This window comes from Danio rerio, chromosome 8 (assembly GCF_049306965.1).
Source record: "Danio rerio strain Tuebingen ecotype United States chromosome 8, GRCz12tu, whole genome shotgun sequence".
Taxonomy (NCBI): Eukaryota; Metazoa; Chordata; class Actinopteri; order Cypriniformes; family Danionidae; genus Danio; species Danio rerio.
Genome location: NC_133183.1, coordinates 4,528,866 through 4,546,873, shown reverse-complemented (window position 1 = coordinate 4,546,873; position 18,008 = coordinate 4,528,866). Strand labels below are relative to the sequence as shown.

The window sequence follows — 18,008 nt, the reverse complement described above, 5'->3', positions numbered from 1 at the left end:
TCTTTTAGGCTTTAGTCCCTTTATTAATCTTGGGTCGCCACAGCAGAATGAACTGCCAACTTATTCAGCACATTTAACACAGCGGATGCTCTTCCAGCTGCAACCCATCTCTGGGAAACATCCATACACACTCACCCACACTCATACACTACAGACAATTTAGCCTAACCAATTCACCTGTACCACATGTGTTTGGATTGTGGGGGAAACCGGAACACCCAGAGGAAATCCATGGAAACGCAGCGAGAACATGCAAACTCCACACAAAAATGCCAACTGACCCAGCCGAGGCTCAAACCGGTGACCTTCTTGCCGTGAGGCGACAGCACTACTTACTGCGCCACTGGGTCGCCATCTGCAAAACAGTACTGGGAAATATTCATTCACACACATACACTACGGCCAATTTAGTCTATTCATTTCACCTATACGCAGGCCCGGCCCTGTACATTGGCGGGCCCTAAGCAGAATGTTTTTGGGGCCCTGCCTTGCTCTAAATTGTGGAGTTTTGTCATTGCAAACCGGCCCACAATGATTTGATTGCTTATTAAATACAATCAATGAAAGAGAAAAGTAAAGCCTGATGTCCTATTCTTGATGACTCTTTGAATGACTTGGACATTTTAAAACAGCGCTGTTTTTGTCAACAAGCGACTTGAAAAATGAAGAATTAAACCATATTTAATAAAGGGAACAGTGATTCCTACTTTGCATCCGTCTGGAGTGTTTAAAACAAATTTTATTAATTTAGCAAACAGATTGAAGATTCTATTAAATATTCCAGGTTGAGTTTTTTTTTTTTTTTGTTTGAATAAATTCCAAAAGTAAAAATCCTGCAATGAAAGACAGTGAGCAACAATTAGCCAAAAGTGAAAATGCATTACTTAGTAATAAAATATACATTCCCTTATTATAACACATCAAAAACTCAAGAAAACAACAACAAAACAATTAACATTAATGCAAAGATTGATTCATAAGTAATAAAACCGATAAGCAAATAATATAAATATGATAAAATATTCATATAAAAAACATGAAAAAGGGAAGCAACAAATACTGGGTTAATGTCAATACCCAAACACAAACTATATTACTTCCTTCAGTCTCCTTCCCTCTTCCTTACATTTGAGGGGTGGGGGTCACGTCATATTTGAAACAATTTTCAGCAGTGGACAATTATGAGAATGATCACGTTGCCTTAGTTCGTTTTATCCCCTAGCTCAGTGGTCCTCAACCACCGGTCAATTGGTATCAATTGATACATCAATTGGCCGCACAATAAATCATTAAGTATTTCCAATTTAATTATTATCAGAGTCTGAACAGTCTTTTATTTTGAAAAAATGACCGTATTCTCTCAGTTACTATCATAATAGACAGCAATTTAACTTTTGAAAATCATAAAACCCATGTCACAAAAACTGCCTTCTTTCATCTGAGAAATATTGCTAAATTACGAAGTATGCTATATGCAGAAAAGCTAGTCCATGCTTTTATGACTTCTAGGATGGATTAATGTAATGCACTGTTTGCTGGCTGCCCAGCATCCTCTATTAACAAACTTCAATTAGTACAAAATGCAGCTGCCAGAGTTCTTACCAGGTCATATCACCCCAAATATGATCATATTACTCCAATTTTATCCTCCTTACACTGGCTGCCTGTTAAGTTTCATATTGAATTTAAAATATTGCTTCTTACATATAAAGCTTTAAATAATCGAGCTCCTGTTTATCTAACCAACCTTCTGTCTCGCTACAATCCAGCTCGCTCTTTAAGATCTCCAAATTCAGGGCTTCTGGTAGTACCTAGAATAGCAAAGTCGAGTAAAGGAGGTCGAGCCTTCTCATTTATGGCTCCTACACTCTAGAATAGCCTTCCTGATAACGTCTGAGGCTCAGACACACTCTCCCATCCAAAACTAGATTTAAGACCTATCTGTTTAGTAAAGCATACACTCAATGCATCACTTAGCGGGTTACCAAACAAGTTTGTGCATCATGTATATATATACACTATAAACAGCAGCTACGATAATTATTCTTTTTATTCTCTATTTCCACCTGGGGATACTCTTCCCAAGGCCCTCAGACCATGCAGAGTCACTGACGAGAAAGAAGACCAGAGACGAGATGATCCCAAGGTTTTCATATCGTGGACCAGGCCGTATCCTGAGCAGCAGCTGCGCTGGTGGTCATGGAGCAGTGGAGAACTTGAGACTGATTCCAGTGACGCCCCAGAGACAGACGAGTTTTTGTTGAGGCCATCTTCCAGCCTTCGCCGCTGAGACTGCAGCTCTGCACAAGACGTTTGGCCAGCGGAGACATTAAAATGGTGGTGCCCAACTGAGTCTGGTTTCTCTCAAGGTTTTTTTTCTTTACTTTCGCCAATTTGTGAAGTTATTTTCCCTCTCCGCTGTCTCCACTGGCTTGCATTGTTTGGGATCGGTAGAGCTACACATCAATGGATTTGCTCTCCAGTGTTTGGACTCTCAGTAGTGATTAATAAACCACACTGAACTGAACTGAACCTAAACACTAAAAAAACTGAACTACTTTGTTCCTATTTACTATGATTTTTTTTATGTGAAGCATCTTTCACACAATCTACATTGTAAAAGCGCTATACAAATCAAGGTGAATTGAATTGAATTAAATTACGTCTCGGCCACTTGAGCGCCCAAATTTGATCCACAAGCAGCAAAATGAGTAAGAAACAGATGTGTTTGGAAAGCGTCTTTGCTAAGGGAAGAAGGCCCAGTGAACAACCCGAAAACTGCCAAGGAATAGATCCGCAACCCAGTCGTCAACAAATCAGGTGAATCCAGCATGGCTTCGCAAGATCAACTGCTGGAGATCACAAATGACGGTGGCCTTTTGCCCCATTTGTCATTTTCCCCCTCAGTTTTTCTACATCTAAAGAATATTGATAGTTTTGTTTCATTTTCGCAGTCCAATTTCCAAAATAAATCAGGTGTATAATCGCGTTCTCGTGGCGACCGGGCAGTCTTGCAAGTTTCCTTGGAAGAACAAACTCCAACCACGAGAACACAACGCATATGAAAAATGCTGCGAGCTTCCTGTTGATCACTTGACTTTTACACAAAAACTATTTCAGCTTTAATAAAATTATGATTTTTTTTTCAGTGAAAAATTATAAATATTTAAGCACTAAAGGACTGTCAATGAAGATCATTTGTAAAATGCAAAAATTAATGCCGGATTTCACCACTAGTGGGTTGTGGGGCCCCCTAGTGGCGGCGGGGCCCTAAGTAGCCGCTTAGTTTGCAAAAAGGGAGGGCTGTTTGGACTGTGGGGGAAACCGGAGCACCCAGATCAAACCCACGCCAACACTGGGAGAACATGCAAACTCCACACAGAAATGCCAACTCACCCAACTGGGATTCGAACCAGCGACCTTCTTGCTGTGAGGCGACCGTGCTAACCACTGTGCCACCACAATGCCTCTTTCGAACTAATATTACTATTATTATTTTCTGCTACTGATCTTTTGTATTCACATATGCACTTTTTTCAATGAAAACCATGTTCCTTTAATGTGAAACGTTCATTGAATGACATTATTATTGCTCAGTAGTGCAGTCTTCAATGTCGCTCAGCGTGAATGCTTATCATTATTAAAGGTAAATCTGATTCAGTTTAATTTCTCCTGCAGGTCCCAGAATCCTCATCTCTCTCTTTCTCCAGTTTGAAGACATTAAAAGCTGATCTGCGAATAACAGCCCGGTAACATGCACACATGAAACACCAAACACAGGAGCATGATGGGAATTGGTTCTCAGACTCGGCATGTTTGATTCAGATGAACAGAACGAGCGGCTCCTCTGGAGACTGATGTACATCACACAAACCCAGCGCTGGATGTGTTTTCAGACAAATATCTCTCAGCAGAAGCGCAGGAGCATTTATCTGACGTCAGCCTTCATCAGGCTCTAATGTCTCAGGAGTTTCTCCTTCTTTGAGTCTATTACTTTAGTCCTGAGAGAAAGTACTATGAATGCATTTCCTATTGGAATTCTACATTCATTTTAAAGCTTATTATTGCTGACTACTGACTCATTTGTGTCTGTTTTCCCCACAGAAACTTTTAGGAGAGACATCTGAGACAAAGGTGATGCTTAAATGACCCTCCATAGTAGTGTTATTTTAGTGTGTGTTTGTGTGTATACAGTGAAAACGTTGTTGTTGTTTTTTTTTTTTGCATGTTTGTCAATCCAATTCTAATGTATTTGTATAGTGTTTTTCACAATACTTATTGTTTTAAAGCAGCTTTACGAAAGATGCACATTACTGTTTTGCAGTCAAATTCAGAAAAGTTAAGGTTATTATTTACCATAGCTTTATTAGTTACTAATAACTTTAACTAATTGACTAGTAACTAATAACTTTTAACAGTTAAAGTTAGTTATATGGTAGTATATACACTAACCGGCCACTTTATTAGGTACACTTTACTAGTATCGGGTTGGACCCCCTTTGCCTTCAGAACTGCATTAATCCTTTATGGCATCGATTCAGCAAGGTACTGGAAATATTCCTTAGAGATTTTGCTCCATCTTGACATGATAGCATCACGCCGTTGCTGCAGATTTGTCGGCTGCACATCCATGATGCCAATCTCCAGTTACACCACATCCCAAAGGTGCTCTATTGGATTGAGATCTGGTGATTGTGGAGGCCATTTGAGTACAGTGAACTCATTGTCATGGTTAAAAAACCAGCCTGAGATGATTCGCACTTTATGACATGGTGCGTTTATCATGCTGGATGTAGCCATCAGAAGGTGGAGACACTGTGATCATAAAGAGATGTTAAAACTGTTGATTTTTTTAGAAACTGTTGATAGATTAATTTAGTTTTTGTTTCATTTCAGTTCACGAAAAGTAAATAGTTTAGTTTTGGTTTGTTTTTAATTGTCTACAGAACAAACCACTGTTATACAATATAAAACGACTTGCCTAATGATCCCAACTTGTCTAATTAACCTAGTTAAACTGTTAAATTGCACAAAATCTGACAACATGAGCTCATTCTGAAAACGTAGCCCTATATAACGTTACATTTCTGGCATTGCAAATTATGTAACCAGAAGTACGTATGGCTGCATTTCATCTTCAATATGAACGATATGGGGCGGTATGACGCTGTTCCTTTTCATGCTTACTAGCTGACCACTTACCTCCATATGGATGGCTTTCCCACTGTTACCAGTTTGTCCAGTAGATTGTCATGTGCGTCGGCGGATTTGATATGCAGAGAGTAGTTGACCATAACGATGGGGTTCGAGTCTGACGAAGACTGACCAATCGGTGCTTTTGAAAACACTATGGGTTGGGTTTAGGGAATAGATTCCATCCATCCAAATGTACATTCCATCCATCCATCCACCCACCCACACACCCACCCATTCATCCATCCATCTATCCATCCATCCTAATGTAGATTCCACCCATCCATCCATCCATCCATCCATCCATCTTAATGTAGATTCCATCCACCCATCCTATTGTAGATTCCATCCATCCATCCAAATGTAGATTCCATCCATCCATCCATCCATCCATCCATCCATTCACCCACACCCATCATCTTTAATGTGAATGATATGGGGCGGTATGACGCTGTTCCTTTTCATGCTTACTAGCTGACCACTTACCTCCATATGGATGGCTTTCCCACTGTTACCAGTTTGTCCAGTAGCTTGTCATGTGAGTCGACGGACTTGATATGCAGAGAGTAGTTGACCATAATGACGGGGTTCGAGTCCAACGAACACTGACCAATCAGTGCTTTTGAAAACACTATTGGTTGGGTTTAGGGAAGGAAGAGGGTAGGTCAGTTGGTCGACAGTGGCCTCTGGTGGATTAACTTGTGAACAGCAGGCACAAATGGCACTCACAAAAGAAATGTGAGATCTGAAAAAGCATAAACAGCGACCTCAAAAACAAAACAAAAACGGCAAAAAACCTAGCTCCTGGGATGTGTTTGGCGCTCTATAGAAATGTATATAGGGGTACGTTTTCAGAATGAGTCTGGCTTGAAATCTGAATACTAGTATTTAGAAAAATATCTAGTAAATTATTATGTTCTTTCATCATGGCAAAGATAGAATAATCAGGTATTAGTAATTAGTTGTTAAAACTATTATGTTTTTTCAGAAACTGTTAATAGATTAATTTAGTTTTTGTTTCATTTCAGTTATCGAAAATGTATTTTAATCAATAGTCTTAGCCTCGGTTTTAGTTTTGCTTTGCTAAAATAACCTTGTTGTGCATCTCCACACAGGTCATGGCTCTGAAAGTTCACATCTTCATCTCCATTTCCACACTTGTCCTCTTTCATCAGGAGCCAGTGGGCATTTACCTCCACACACGAGTTGAGTTTTCCCAGCGGAGCTTCATCTCAGCTTTGATCATCAGAGACCCCGAGTGTCTCAGGGGGGACACAGCTCTTCTCTTAGTCTTCAAATCCAGCATTTTCCCTGGAGAAACAAACGACAGAGAGGACGAACACAAGAAGACAAAACTTCAGCGGTCTGTATGTCTGTCCTCGACAACACACGTTTATTATCTTCCCCCTGAGATCCACTTATAGTCAGCGTGCAGATATACATTGATGGTCAACTTTTTCGGTAATGCTAGTTTGTGAAATACAAGCCTCAGTCAATCAAGTTTATGTGTTTATTTACATTAAATCTGACTTATTAATAAAACATCTTTAAGTCCTCATTGTTAAACAGAAGTCAAACTGAGCTGATTTCTCAGTGTTTTCATTCGTTTGTTCTGAGACGGCAGCCGTTAAGGCTCTCAAGGTCTTGCGTGGCTAATCAGCATTAATTTCACACTGAATGAGCATGCGATTGTTACCAAACTGCAAAGCCAATTTGTCCGATATAATCAGTCCTGCAGCTCCTAATTGGCGTGCGCTCAGTGTTTCCTTTAATCAGTAATTGACTGACAATAGAAGATCCATCTCACTGTTCGGATCAGATCAGGGGGACTAGTTTACTCTCTATCACTATCACCTCATCAGGGAAGAGATCACAGATAGGATGCATCAAAGTTAAAAGAAATTAGGTTTAGAAGCTTAAAATAAAGTCACCAAGGCCAGAAAATGAAATGTATTTTCCTGTTGTATCTGTCCATCCATTTATATCCATTCATCCATCATAATGTAGATTCCATCCACCCATTCTAAGGTACATTTCATCCGTCCATCCCAATGTAATTCCATCCATCCTAATATAGATTTTATCCATACATCCATCCATCCTAATGTACATGTCATCTGTCCATCCCAATGTAGATTCCATCCATCCATCCATCCATCCATCCATCCTAATGTAGATTACATCCATCTGTCTATCCTAATATAGATTTCATCCATCCTAATATAGATTTTATCCATACATCCATCCATCCTAATGTACATGTCATCTGTCCATCCCAATGTAGATTCCATCCATCCATCCTAATATAGATTACATCCATCTGTCTATCCTAATATAGATTTTATCCATCCTAATATAGATTTTATCCATACATCCATCCATCCTAATGTAGATTTCACCCATCCTTCCATCCATCCTAATGTAGATTCCATATATCCATCCATGCTGATGTAGATTTCACCCATCCTTCCATACATCCTAATGTGGATTCCATTCATCCATCAAAATGTAGATTCCATACATCCATCCATCCTAATATAGATTTCATCCATCCTAATATATATTTTATCCAAACATCCATCCATCCCAATGTAGATTCCACCCATCCTTCCATACATCCTAATATAGATTCCATTCATCCATCCTAATGTAGATTCCATACATCATCCATCCATCCTAATGTAGATTCCATCGATCCTTCCTAATGTAGATTACATTCATTCTAATGTAGATTCTATACATCATCCATCCATCATAATGTAGATTCCATACATACATACACCCATCCATCCATCCATCCATCTATCTTTATGTAGATTCCATCCATCCATCTAAATGTAGATTCCATCCATCCATCTAAATGTAGATTCCATCCATCCATCCATCCATCCACCCAATCCATCCATCCATCCATCCATCCACCCATCCACCCACCCATCCATTCATCCATACATCCATCCATCCATCCATCCACCCACCCATCCACCCACCCACCCATCCATTCATCCATCCATCCTAATGTAGATTCCATCCATCCGCCCATCCTAATGTAGATTTCATCCATCCATCCTAATTTAGATTCCATCTGTCCATCCATCCATTCATCCACCTATCCATCCATCCATCCTAATGTTGATTCCATCCATCCGCCCATCCTAATGTAGATTTCATCCATCCATCCTAATTTAGATTCCATCTGTCCATCCATCCATTCATTCACCCATCCATCCATCCATCCATCCTAATGTTGATTCCATCCATCCATCCATCTATCCTATTGTAGATTCCATCCATCCTAATGTAGATTCCATCCATCCATCCATCTATCCTAATGTAGATTTCATCCATCCTAATTTAGGTTCCATTCATCCATCTATCCATCCGTTCATCCATCCACCCTAATGTAGATTTCATCTGTCCATCCGTAGGTTCTGTCTGACTGCCTGTCTGTTGTTTTAGCCATCCGTCCATCTATCTATCTATCTATCTATCTATCTATCTATCTATCTATCTATCTATCTATCTATCTATCTATCTATCTATCTATCTATCTATCTATCTATCTATCTATCTATCTATCATCTATCTATCTATCTATCTATCTATCTATCTATCTATCTATCTATCTATCTATCGTACTGTATAATATAACATATAAGTACAAAAACTAAGAGAAGGATGATAATAATTGAAAATCTCTAATTTGCACACATGCAGGTGTATTGATTTAAAAAGTTGTGTGAATCTCACAGAAAAAGCTGATTTGAGCAGAAAATCATAACTAGGCCCTTTAGATTTGTATGTGTGTGTGTGTATGTGTTTGATGAAATAGGAGCTGAAGTCTGAGCAGACAGAATGGTTGTCTTTGCTAAACTTTGCCATATATAATAATATCCAGCGAGGGAAAGAGTGTGAGCAGATCTCGGGCCGATGTGTGTGTGTCTTCTGAGATCATTATGTCCCATTACGTCTCTCCGGGCCGCAGCGTTCGCCTTCAGCTGTATTTCAAGGTAGAAAAAAAAGGGAGAGCTCTCCTTTATGAGAATAATTTATCACTATTAGAACAGTGCCTCTCCAGAAAACAGCCTCAAATGCTTTTCCAAAAGAATTATGTATCAGAAATTAAGAATGCAGTGGTTTGCGGCCCGTTGGGAACCATTTACGGCCCTCGAAAGAGCCTGCGCTGCCAGGACGGCGTAATAAAACATTTGTGCTTCAGTTTTCCTTCCTGTCAGCGAGAAACGCGGCATAAACACGCCGGCCGTAAATGCTTTCATAATTCATATCAGTGCAACTGGAAGTCCACTAAGTTGTTTTGGAGATTTTCAGCTTTGCGTGGCTAGTATATATTTATATCTCAGTTCTGCAGGTGGATTTGTTTGGGCTTGATAGTTGAATTTCTAGATTATAAATTTAAATGAATTCAACACTTTTGTTTCAGCTTGGAGTGCCCTGTTTGTCATGTTTTATATTTGTTTCAATTACAGTGCTCAACATATATGAGTTCACCCCTCACAAATCTCTCACTTAGATTAATATTTTCTATAGGAAGCTTTACAATATTATATTTGTGCATATACAGTTGAAGTCATATTTAATAGCCCCACTTTTAATTTTTTTCTTTTTTTGAATATTTCCCAAATGATGTTTAACAGAACCATAGATATATACAGATTAGTATCGCATAGGGACCCTGAGCATGCGTCAATAGCATCGCCACATTTCTACAGTGTTCCCAGGACAAGTGTCATTCAACCGCACTAGCCAAGACAGTGTTACTACTTGAAGATGCGGGACTTTAGCGCTGTCTACGGGTGTAGTAATGAGCAAACAAAGAAAACAAAGCACAAAGGCAGAACATTTCATAGGTAAGATTTAGTTTTTTACATTTTTGTATGTTATGAACTTTTGTGCACAACAGGTAACAGCTAACTGCATTCACCATAGGGCAAAGTAGCACCAACTCGCACTAAATACTACGCTTATGCTAGTTTTATTGAATAAAATCAGCAAACAATGCAAAAGAAATCTGACTATGAGATGCTGCGGTGCCAGAAACTTGTATTATTGTCGGCTAGTGAATGAGTTGTTCATAACGGAGATTCATTCACAAACAAATCGCTCCCTCCGTCAGTATGAGAAGTGAAAGCAGGAGAAGTGGGGGGGGGGGGGGTACATTTCCATACACACAAACACAAGCTTTTTGTTAGGAATGCCTGTGGGAGACAGTGATGTAAAATGATAAGTTTTGTATTTAAAAAAAAATTGCGTACTGACCTCTGGGAAAACTTCCGATCATAGATATTTGTGTATATGTGTATATCTCTGGCTCTGGATGGCCACAGTCCTCCACTGCAGCTTGGTCTTCATTCATTTCAAAGGAGCGCTACCCTGTACTAAAATGGCGGCTCTATTGGCGCATTCCTTCCAATAGACAACAACAGGGTAGGCGACATCTAATGTATACATCTTTGTAATTTTCATAGTATGTCTGATAATATTTTTCACTGATCAGCCCGGCCCAAAAAGTACGTTGGCCCAGCGGGAAACTGCCCGGTCTGCCAGACGGCCAGTCCGCCCCTGAATAAAAACAACTCTAAGGATTTCTAAAAGTTATTTTTTATATGTCCAGTGTTTTATGTTGCGTCCTTGACCCTAGACCACCCACATAGCAAAATTTCTCTGGCCCAGCTCTGGCCCACACAATCAGGTTTTGCTTGGCCCACATGCTGCAGTGAATTACGGTACATGAATGGACCAAATCTGGCTTTCAGACAAGAGCCAAACACGGACCACATCTGGGCCAAGTCTGAGCCAAGTTAATAACTCATAACTGGGCCTGAACTGGGCCAGATAGGTTGGTGCGTCACGGTTGCAATGAAATTGATAAACCCATGGAGTGATGCTCTTTAGGCACACTATGGGCACGCTTTTTCTCAAAGTGACCTGATTGGTAGATTTTTTTTTTCTTTACTCAAAAATTATTTTAGTGTATTTTAAATGTGGGTCAAGACTGGCCAAACTCACATGGCCCACTTATCAATTTTTTTTAATCTGGGCCAAATACTACGTTTTTCATCTGGCCCAAATCTTGTGTGCCGCCTTAAAGATGGTGCCACCTCTGCCAAACCCGGGCCATGTTTGGCCCACATGCTGTATGCCAGTGCCGGATGAATGCCTGCTGTGCCAGCTTTATGCCAAATCTGGGCCAGAATTCTTTGCTACTAGGGCAGGGTTGTACAATAGCATCTGGATGCAGCCTTTATGATGCAAGCTGAGACTGCATCACTCAGTGATGCAATGTCAGACACAATGCACTCAAATGGAGCTAGTGACGTCACTGTGATGGGTAGGGTTAGAGGTGGGGTTAGGTGAGCCCATTAAAAAGCATTGGATGCAACCCAGATTGCACTGCACCAGGTCTGCAGCCAGACCCCTCTCGGGTTGTAACACAAATCCACACAGCCAATGCCAACAGGGGACTCAAACCAGTGACCTTCTTTGCTGTGAGGCAACAGTGCTACCCACAGAGCCACCGTGCCACCCTATTAACTTTTCTAGTCATTTGAACTTGCATCAGTCTGACTAAATATATAATGTTAAACTTTGTATAACTTACAATGGAGTTGAAACCTGATTAACTTCAGAAAACCAGTTAAAGCAACACAAAAAATATATATTTTTATTTTTATATATAAATATATTTTTTAACATTTGTTGTCTTGACTTTTTGAGTTTTTGTCATTAAAATGTTGACAGTGCAGCCATCATTAAAACTTTAAAGTTCACTCTTACTGTTGTTCTAGATGAAGTGAATCCTCAGTATCTCTAATAACTGCTGTGTTAACCTTTGCCATGCAGCCTGTCCTTCACAATATTCATTGCTTCCAGTGTTTTTGTGATATTTTACATGCTGGAGTGGTAATGTTGGTGGAAAGCCCCCTCTGTAGTGTACTAAATGAACTGCCCTATTGTGCGAAGGGATGTGTCAGAGAGAGAGAGAGAGAGAGAGAGAGAGAGAGAAAGAGAGAGAAATGCTGCTGGCTTCATTGGAATGTAGGCTTTTGAAAGACAAACATAAGACAGGAATGAAGAAGCCCCATCTTCAGTTTGAGGCACATTTAGATCAACAGAAGGAGTTTTTCATCGTTGTTGCACTGTTTTATTAGAACATTTGAAACAATTAAAAAAATATATATATAAATATGTTTTTCTTGATATTTTTGGTTATGTACGTCCTTTTTATGTCATTGAGATTAACAGTAGTTTATATATCAACAATCTCATCTGGCATGTGCATATCGTGACATATATTAAAAGACTTTTATCATTATTTGGCCCCAAAATACTCAATAGCTGCATGTTTCTATTCACTTATTTTAATGCACATTTTGTAATATTGCGTAAAAAATACGTAATACAAAGGGTGTGTGCATACGTTTGGAAAAAATAAACATATAGAACTAAAATGAGTTGGATTTTTTTTTCTACTTTTGTTTTGGTGCTTTTATTTTGCTTTGTTGCTTTTATTTTGCTGTTATTTTTGTTTTGGTGCTTTTATTTTGCTTTGTTGCTTTTATTTTGCTGTTATTTTTGTTTTGGTGATTTTATTTTGCTTTTAATTTTGCTTTGGTGTTTTTATTTTGTTTATTTTATATTTTCACCTTGGTGCTTTTATTTTTATTTTACTTTTGCTTTGGTGCTTTTATTTTGTTACATTTTTACGTTGATGCTTTTATTTTGGCTTTTACTTTTGCTTTGGTGCTATTTTGTCCTTCTCCTTTGGTGCTTTTATTTTGCTTTTATTTTTACTTTGGTGCTTTTATTTTGCTGTTACTTTTGCTTTTGTGCTTTTATTTTGCTTTTATTTTTGTTTTGGAGATTTTAATTTGCTTTTATTTTGCTTTGGTGCTTTTATTTTGTTTATATTTTTACTTTGGTCATTTTATTTTACTTTTACTTTAGCTTTGGTGCTTTTATTTTGTTTATATTTTTACTTTGGTGCTTTTATTTTGCTTTTACTTTTGCTTTGGTGCTTTTATTTTGTTTATATTTTTACTTTGGTGCTTTTGTTTTTCTTTTCCTTTGGTGCTTTTATTTTGCTTATATTTTTAATTTGGTGCTTTTATTTTGTCTTTACTTTTGCTTTGGTGGTATTTTTTTCTTTTGCTTTGGTGCTTTTATTTTGCTTTTATTTTTACTTTGGTCCTTTATTTTGCTTTTATTTTTTGCTTTGGTGCTTTTATTTTGCTTTTACTTTTGCTTTGAGCTTTAATTTTGCTTTTATTTTTTGGTTTGGTGCTTTTATTTTGGTTTTGCTTTTGCGTTGGTAGGGTGTTGCTATGTGGTTGATTGGGTGTCTTAAACGGTTGAAAGTAGGTTGCTACGAGGTTGCTTGGATTTAAAGAGTTGAAAGGATGGTTGCTTGTGTGTTTCAAACAGTTAATTTGGTGTTGCTTTGTCATTGTTTACATGTTTTGAATTATTAACAATGTGGTGCTGTGCGGTTGCTAATAGGTTTTAAATGGTTGACGGTGTTGCCATGCAGTAGCTTGAGTATTTTAAAAAGGTTGGCAGGGTGTTGCTATGTGGTTACCCACATGTTTTAAAGGGTTGACAGGATGTTGCCATGTGGTTGCTTGGGTGTTTTCAATGGTTGACGGCATTGTTTTGCGATTGATTGGTGTTTAAACAGTTGGCAAGGTGTTGCTAGGTAATTAGGTATTTAAAAATTTTGGAAGGGTGTTGCTATGGGGTTGCTTGGGTGTTTTCAATGGTTGAGGAGGTGTTGCTATGTGATTGATTGGTGTTTAAACGGTTGACAGGGTGTTGCTATGTGATTGGTTGGGTATTTTCAATGTTTGATGTTGTTGTTATGTGGTTGCTTGGATTTAAACGGGTAAAAGGTTGTTGCTATGAGGTTGTTTGGGTCTTTTCAATGTTTGACAGGGTGTTGCTATGCAGTTGCTTGGGTGTTTTCAGTGGTTGACAGGGTGTTGCTAGCTGGTTGCTTGGATTTAAACAACTGAAACGATGTTGCTATGTGGTTGCTTGGGTGTTTTCAATGGTTGACGGTGTTGCTGTGCAGTTGCTTGGATGTTTTAAATGGTTGACAGGGTGTTGCTATGTGATTGCTTGGATGATTTAGACAGTTGACATGGTGTTGTTTTGTGGTTATTTGCTTGTTAAATTGTTGACAGGGTGTTGCTGTGCAATTGCTTTGCTGTTTTAAGCTGTTGACAGGGTGTTGCTTTGCAGTTGCTTGGATAATTATACATGTTGTTGCAATGTGGTTGCTTGCATGTTTTAAGCGGTTGACAGTGTTGTTACGCAGTTGACAGTGTGTTTTGAATGGTTGGTATGGTGTTGCTATGGGGTTACTTGGATGATTTAGACAAGTGACAGAGTGTTGCTATGCAATTGATTGGTCTTTTAATTGGTTGACAGGGTGTTGCTATGCAGTGTGTATTATGGGATTGCTTGGGTGTTTTCAATGTTTGACATGGTGTTGATGTGGTTGCTTGGATTTAAATGGTTGGAAGGGTGTTACTATGGGGTTGCTTGGGTGTTTTCAATGGTTGACAGGGTGTTGCTTTGTGATTGTTTAGGTGTTTTCAGTGGTTGACGGTGTCGCTATGTGATTGGTGTTTAAATGGTTAGCAGGATGTTGCTATGTGATTGTTTAGGTGTTTTCAGGGTTTGACTGTGTTGCTATGTGATTGGTGTTTAAATGGTTGGCAGGGTGTTGCTATGTGATTGTTTGGGTGTTTTCAGTGGTTGACGGTGTTGCTATGTGACTGGTGTTTAAATGGTTGGCAGGGTGTTACCATGTGGTTGTTTGGGTATTTAAAATGGTTGGAACAATGTTGTTATGTAGTTGCTTGGGGTTTTTTAGTTGTTGACAGGGTGTTGCTCTGTTTTCAATGGTTGATGGTGTTGCTGTAAGGGTGCTTGGGTGTCTTAAACCATTAAAATTGTGTTGCTATGAGGTTGCTTGGGTTTTTTCAATTGTTGACATAGTGTTGCTTTGTGATTGTTTAGCTGTTTTCAGTGGTTGACGGTGTTGCTATGTGATTGGTGTTTAAATGGTTGACATGGTGTTGCTATTTGATTGTTTAGCTGTTTACAGTGGTTGACGGTGTTGCTATGTGATTGGGGTTTAATTGTTTGGCAGGATGCTACCATGTGGTTGTTTTGGTATTTAAAATGGTTGGAACGGTGTTGTTATGTGGTTGTTTGGGTTTTTTTAGTTGTTAACAGGGTGTTGCTCTGTTTTCAATGGTTGATGGTGTTGCTGTAAGGGTGCTTGGGTGTTTTAAACCTTTGAAATTGTGTTGCTATGTGGTTGTTTGGGTGTTTTAAATGGGTAATAAAGTGTTGCTGTGTTTTGTTTTTTGTTTTTTTTATATGCATTAACAACCTTTCTGGTGACGCAGTTACGCAGTAGGTCGTGCTGTCGCCTCACAGCAAGAAGGTCGCTGGTTCGAGCCTCGGCTGGGTCAGTTGTTGTTTCTGTGTGGAGTTTGCATGTTCTCCCTTCATTTGCGTCAGTTTTCTCCAGGTGCTCCGGTTTCCCCCACAGTTTAAAGACATGGGGTACAGGTGAACTGGGTAGGCTACATTGTCCGTAGTGTATGAGTGTGAATGAGTGTGTATGGATGTTTTCCAGAGATAGGTTGCAGCTGGAAGGGCATCCGCTGCGTAAAAACATATGCTGGATAAGTTGGCGGTTCATTCCACTGTGGCGACTCTAGATTAATAAAGGGACTAAGCCGACAAGAAAATGAATGAATGCAATAACAACCTTTCTAAGCTGTGTTATGCTGGTTTGTAAAATGGCTCCGGTTCCTCTTTTTAGTGAGATTTAGTGAATCTGTGGGGTTTATTTTCACCCATGTAGCAGGTGAAAACTGTGCCGGATTTGAAAAATCTTTTAAATGCCACAGAACAGCACACCAGCTCAGCTTTAATAGCTGCGTATGAGCTCGGCTTAGTAAACACTACTAATTATTGCATTGGGTTAGAAGTGTTTAGTGGCTCTGAAGTGCTCACATACCCAAACGCCAGTCCTCAAAGCCTGTTTGGATTTCTTTGCGGGAAGTCACGCTTCTGTGTACAAGCAACAAACGTCTCGGAGAAAGTGAAAGGATACACCTGGACGTCTTCGAAGGATCCCTCCTCATTGTATTTTTCGCTACATTTCTGATGCTAAGTTGGCCAGGGAATGGAGCTGGAAAGAAAGAAAGTCTGGCCTCAATAAACATGCGAGTCGTAGTCCATTGAGGCGGCGAGGAGTGTATTGTTTGTTTGCTATGGCCTGGTTTCCAGAGACCCCAAGAGTGGCCCAGTGAAGAGGGTTCAGAGAACAATGGTGGTCCTCATTGAGCGGGGCGAGGACTGAACACCCTCTCTGGAAGTATGACCGCTCTCTGCTCACGGATGACTGACAGCTGAATCGCCGGCCAAGTTTTTTCCCAAGCACGGGCTCATAGAGCTTCACTGCACAGGCTGAGTGTGTGTGTATGTGTGGAACTAGGCTGGAAAAGTGTGTGTGTTCAGGCTGCAGCTGCGGATCTGGGAGGTCCTGTGCCATTGTCAGCCACACACAATGGTAAGAGGAGCAAGAGATGTTTCTTTACAAAGCAACTGCACTCGCTGCCAGAGCGCCGAGCGCCGGGAGAAAAGAATAAAGATGTCATTGATGTACAAAGAGGCTGCGTGTGATGACTCATGTGAATCTGAGACGCTCTCTGACTCAAACACACACTCGCGCTGCTGCTGAGGTACGTCCACAAACACACTGATCCGCAAAGAACATTCCTGGGCTTCCTTTTTTTATTAGTATATAAGTGAAATAAGTTAAAAGTTGCCTTGATGTTATTGTGTGGCTTGAATAAAACTTTTTATGACTTGCATGCATATTTAAAGGGATAGTTCATGGAAATAAAAATTCTGTCATCATTTGCTCATCCTCCGCTCTGCTTGCGTTCCTTTCTTCCGTTGAACACAAAAGAAGATACTTTGAAGAATGTTGGAAATGTTACATTCATCCATTTTCTTTTCGGCTTACTTTTATTAATCAGGGGTCACCACAGTGGAATGAACCAAACAATTTATCCAGCATATGTTTTAAACAGTGGATGCCCTTCCATTGCAATCACTGGGAAACACCCATACACTCTAACCCATACACATACACCTCGGACATTTTAGCCTACCTAATTCACCTAAAGCACATGTGTTTGGGGAACATGCAAACTCCATACAGAAAAGCCAACTGACCCAGCTGAGGCTCGAACCAGCGACCTTCTTGCTGTGAGGCGACAGCACTAATGGGTAGTTTCATTGTGTTTTTAATTTTTGCTCTTATTGGCGTCAGTTGAAGCATTCTTCGAAATATCTTAATTGGTGTTAAAGAGAAAACAAGGAGCACTTGATGGCATGTTTCTATATTGAGGGATCGGTTCCTTAAAAAATGAATTGTTTAAAGCCACAATTTGACTCTTTCCAGAAATTCAGATTCATTTCAAGCATTTTCCATTCATTCATTTTCCATTCACACTCATCATGCTCAAAGGCTGCATTTATTTGATCTAAAACACACAAAAAACTGAAATATTATTAGAATTTAGAATAGCAGTTTTGCATTTTAATATCATTATATTAATATTAATGTTGCATATCAGTATAATAATATACATCTGTAATATTTGTTACACAAAGCTTATTTTTTAGTCTTCCGTGGCAAGTTTTGTCATATTTAAAATATAATTTATTTATTTATTTATTTATTTATTTATTTATCTATTTATTTA

At 39.3% G+C, this 18,008-nt stretch overlaps 2 long non-coding RNA genes across 3 annotated transcripts in view; one reads left to right on the top strand and one right to left on the bottom strand.

Moving 5' to 3' along the window:
* Positions 1-721: 721 nt before the first annotated feature.
* Positions 722-16,721, bottom strand: LOC141375573 (uncharacterized). Its single transcript, XR_012384050.1, has 3 exons — positions 16,250-16,721; positions 6,387-6,504; positions 722-4,815 (listed from the first exon to the last, which is right to left on the bottom strand). It is a non-coding gene; the product is annotated as an uncharacterized lncRNA (long non-coding RNA).
* Positions 2,819-18,008, top strand: part of LOC141375572 (uncharacterized) — a 51,931-nt gene continuing 36,741 nt past the window's right edge. Inside the window, exons 1-2 of one of the 2 annotated variants that reach the window (XR_012384049.1) lie at positions 2,819-4,134; positions 6,309-6,560. This is a non-coding gene — a long non-coding RNA (uncharacterized lncRNA). Of the gene's footprint in view, positions 4,135-6,308; positions 6,561-16,479; positions 16,977-18,008 lie in introns of those variants that run through there. The other variant, XR_012384048.1, reaches the window with a different exon arrangement.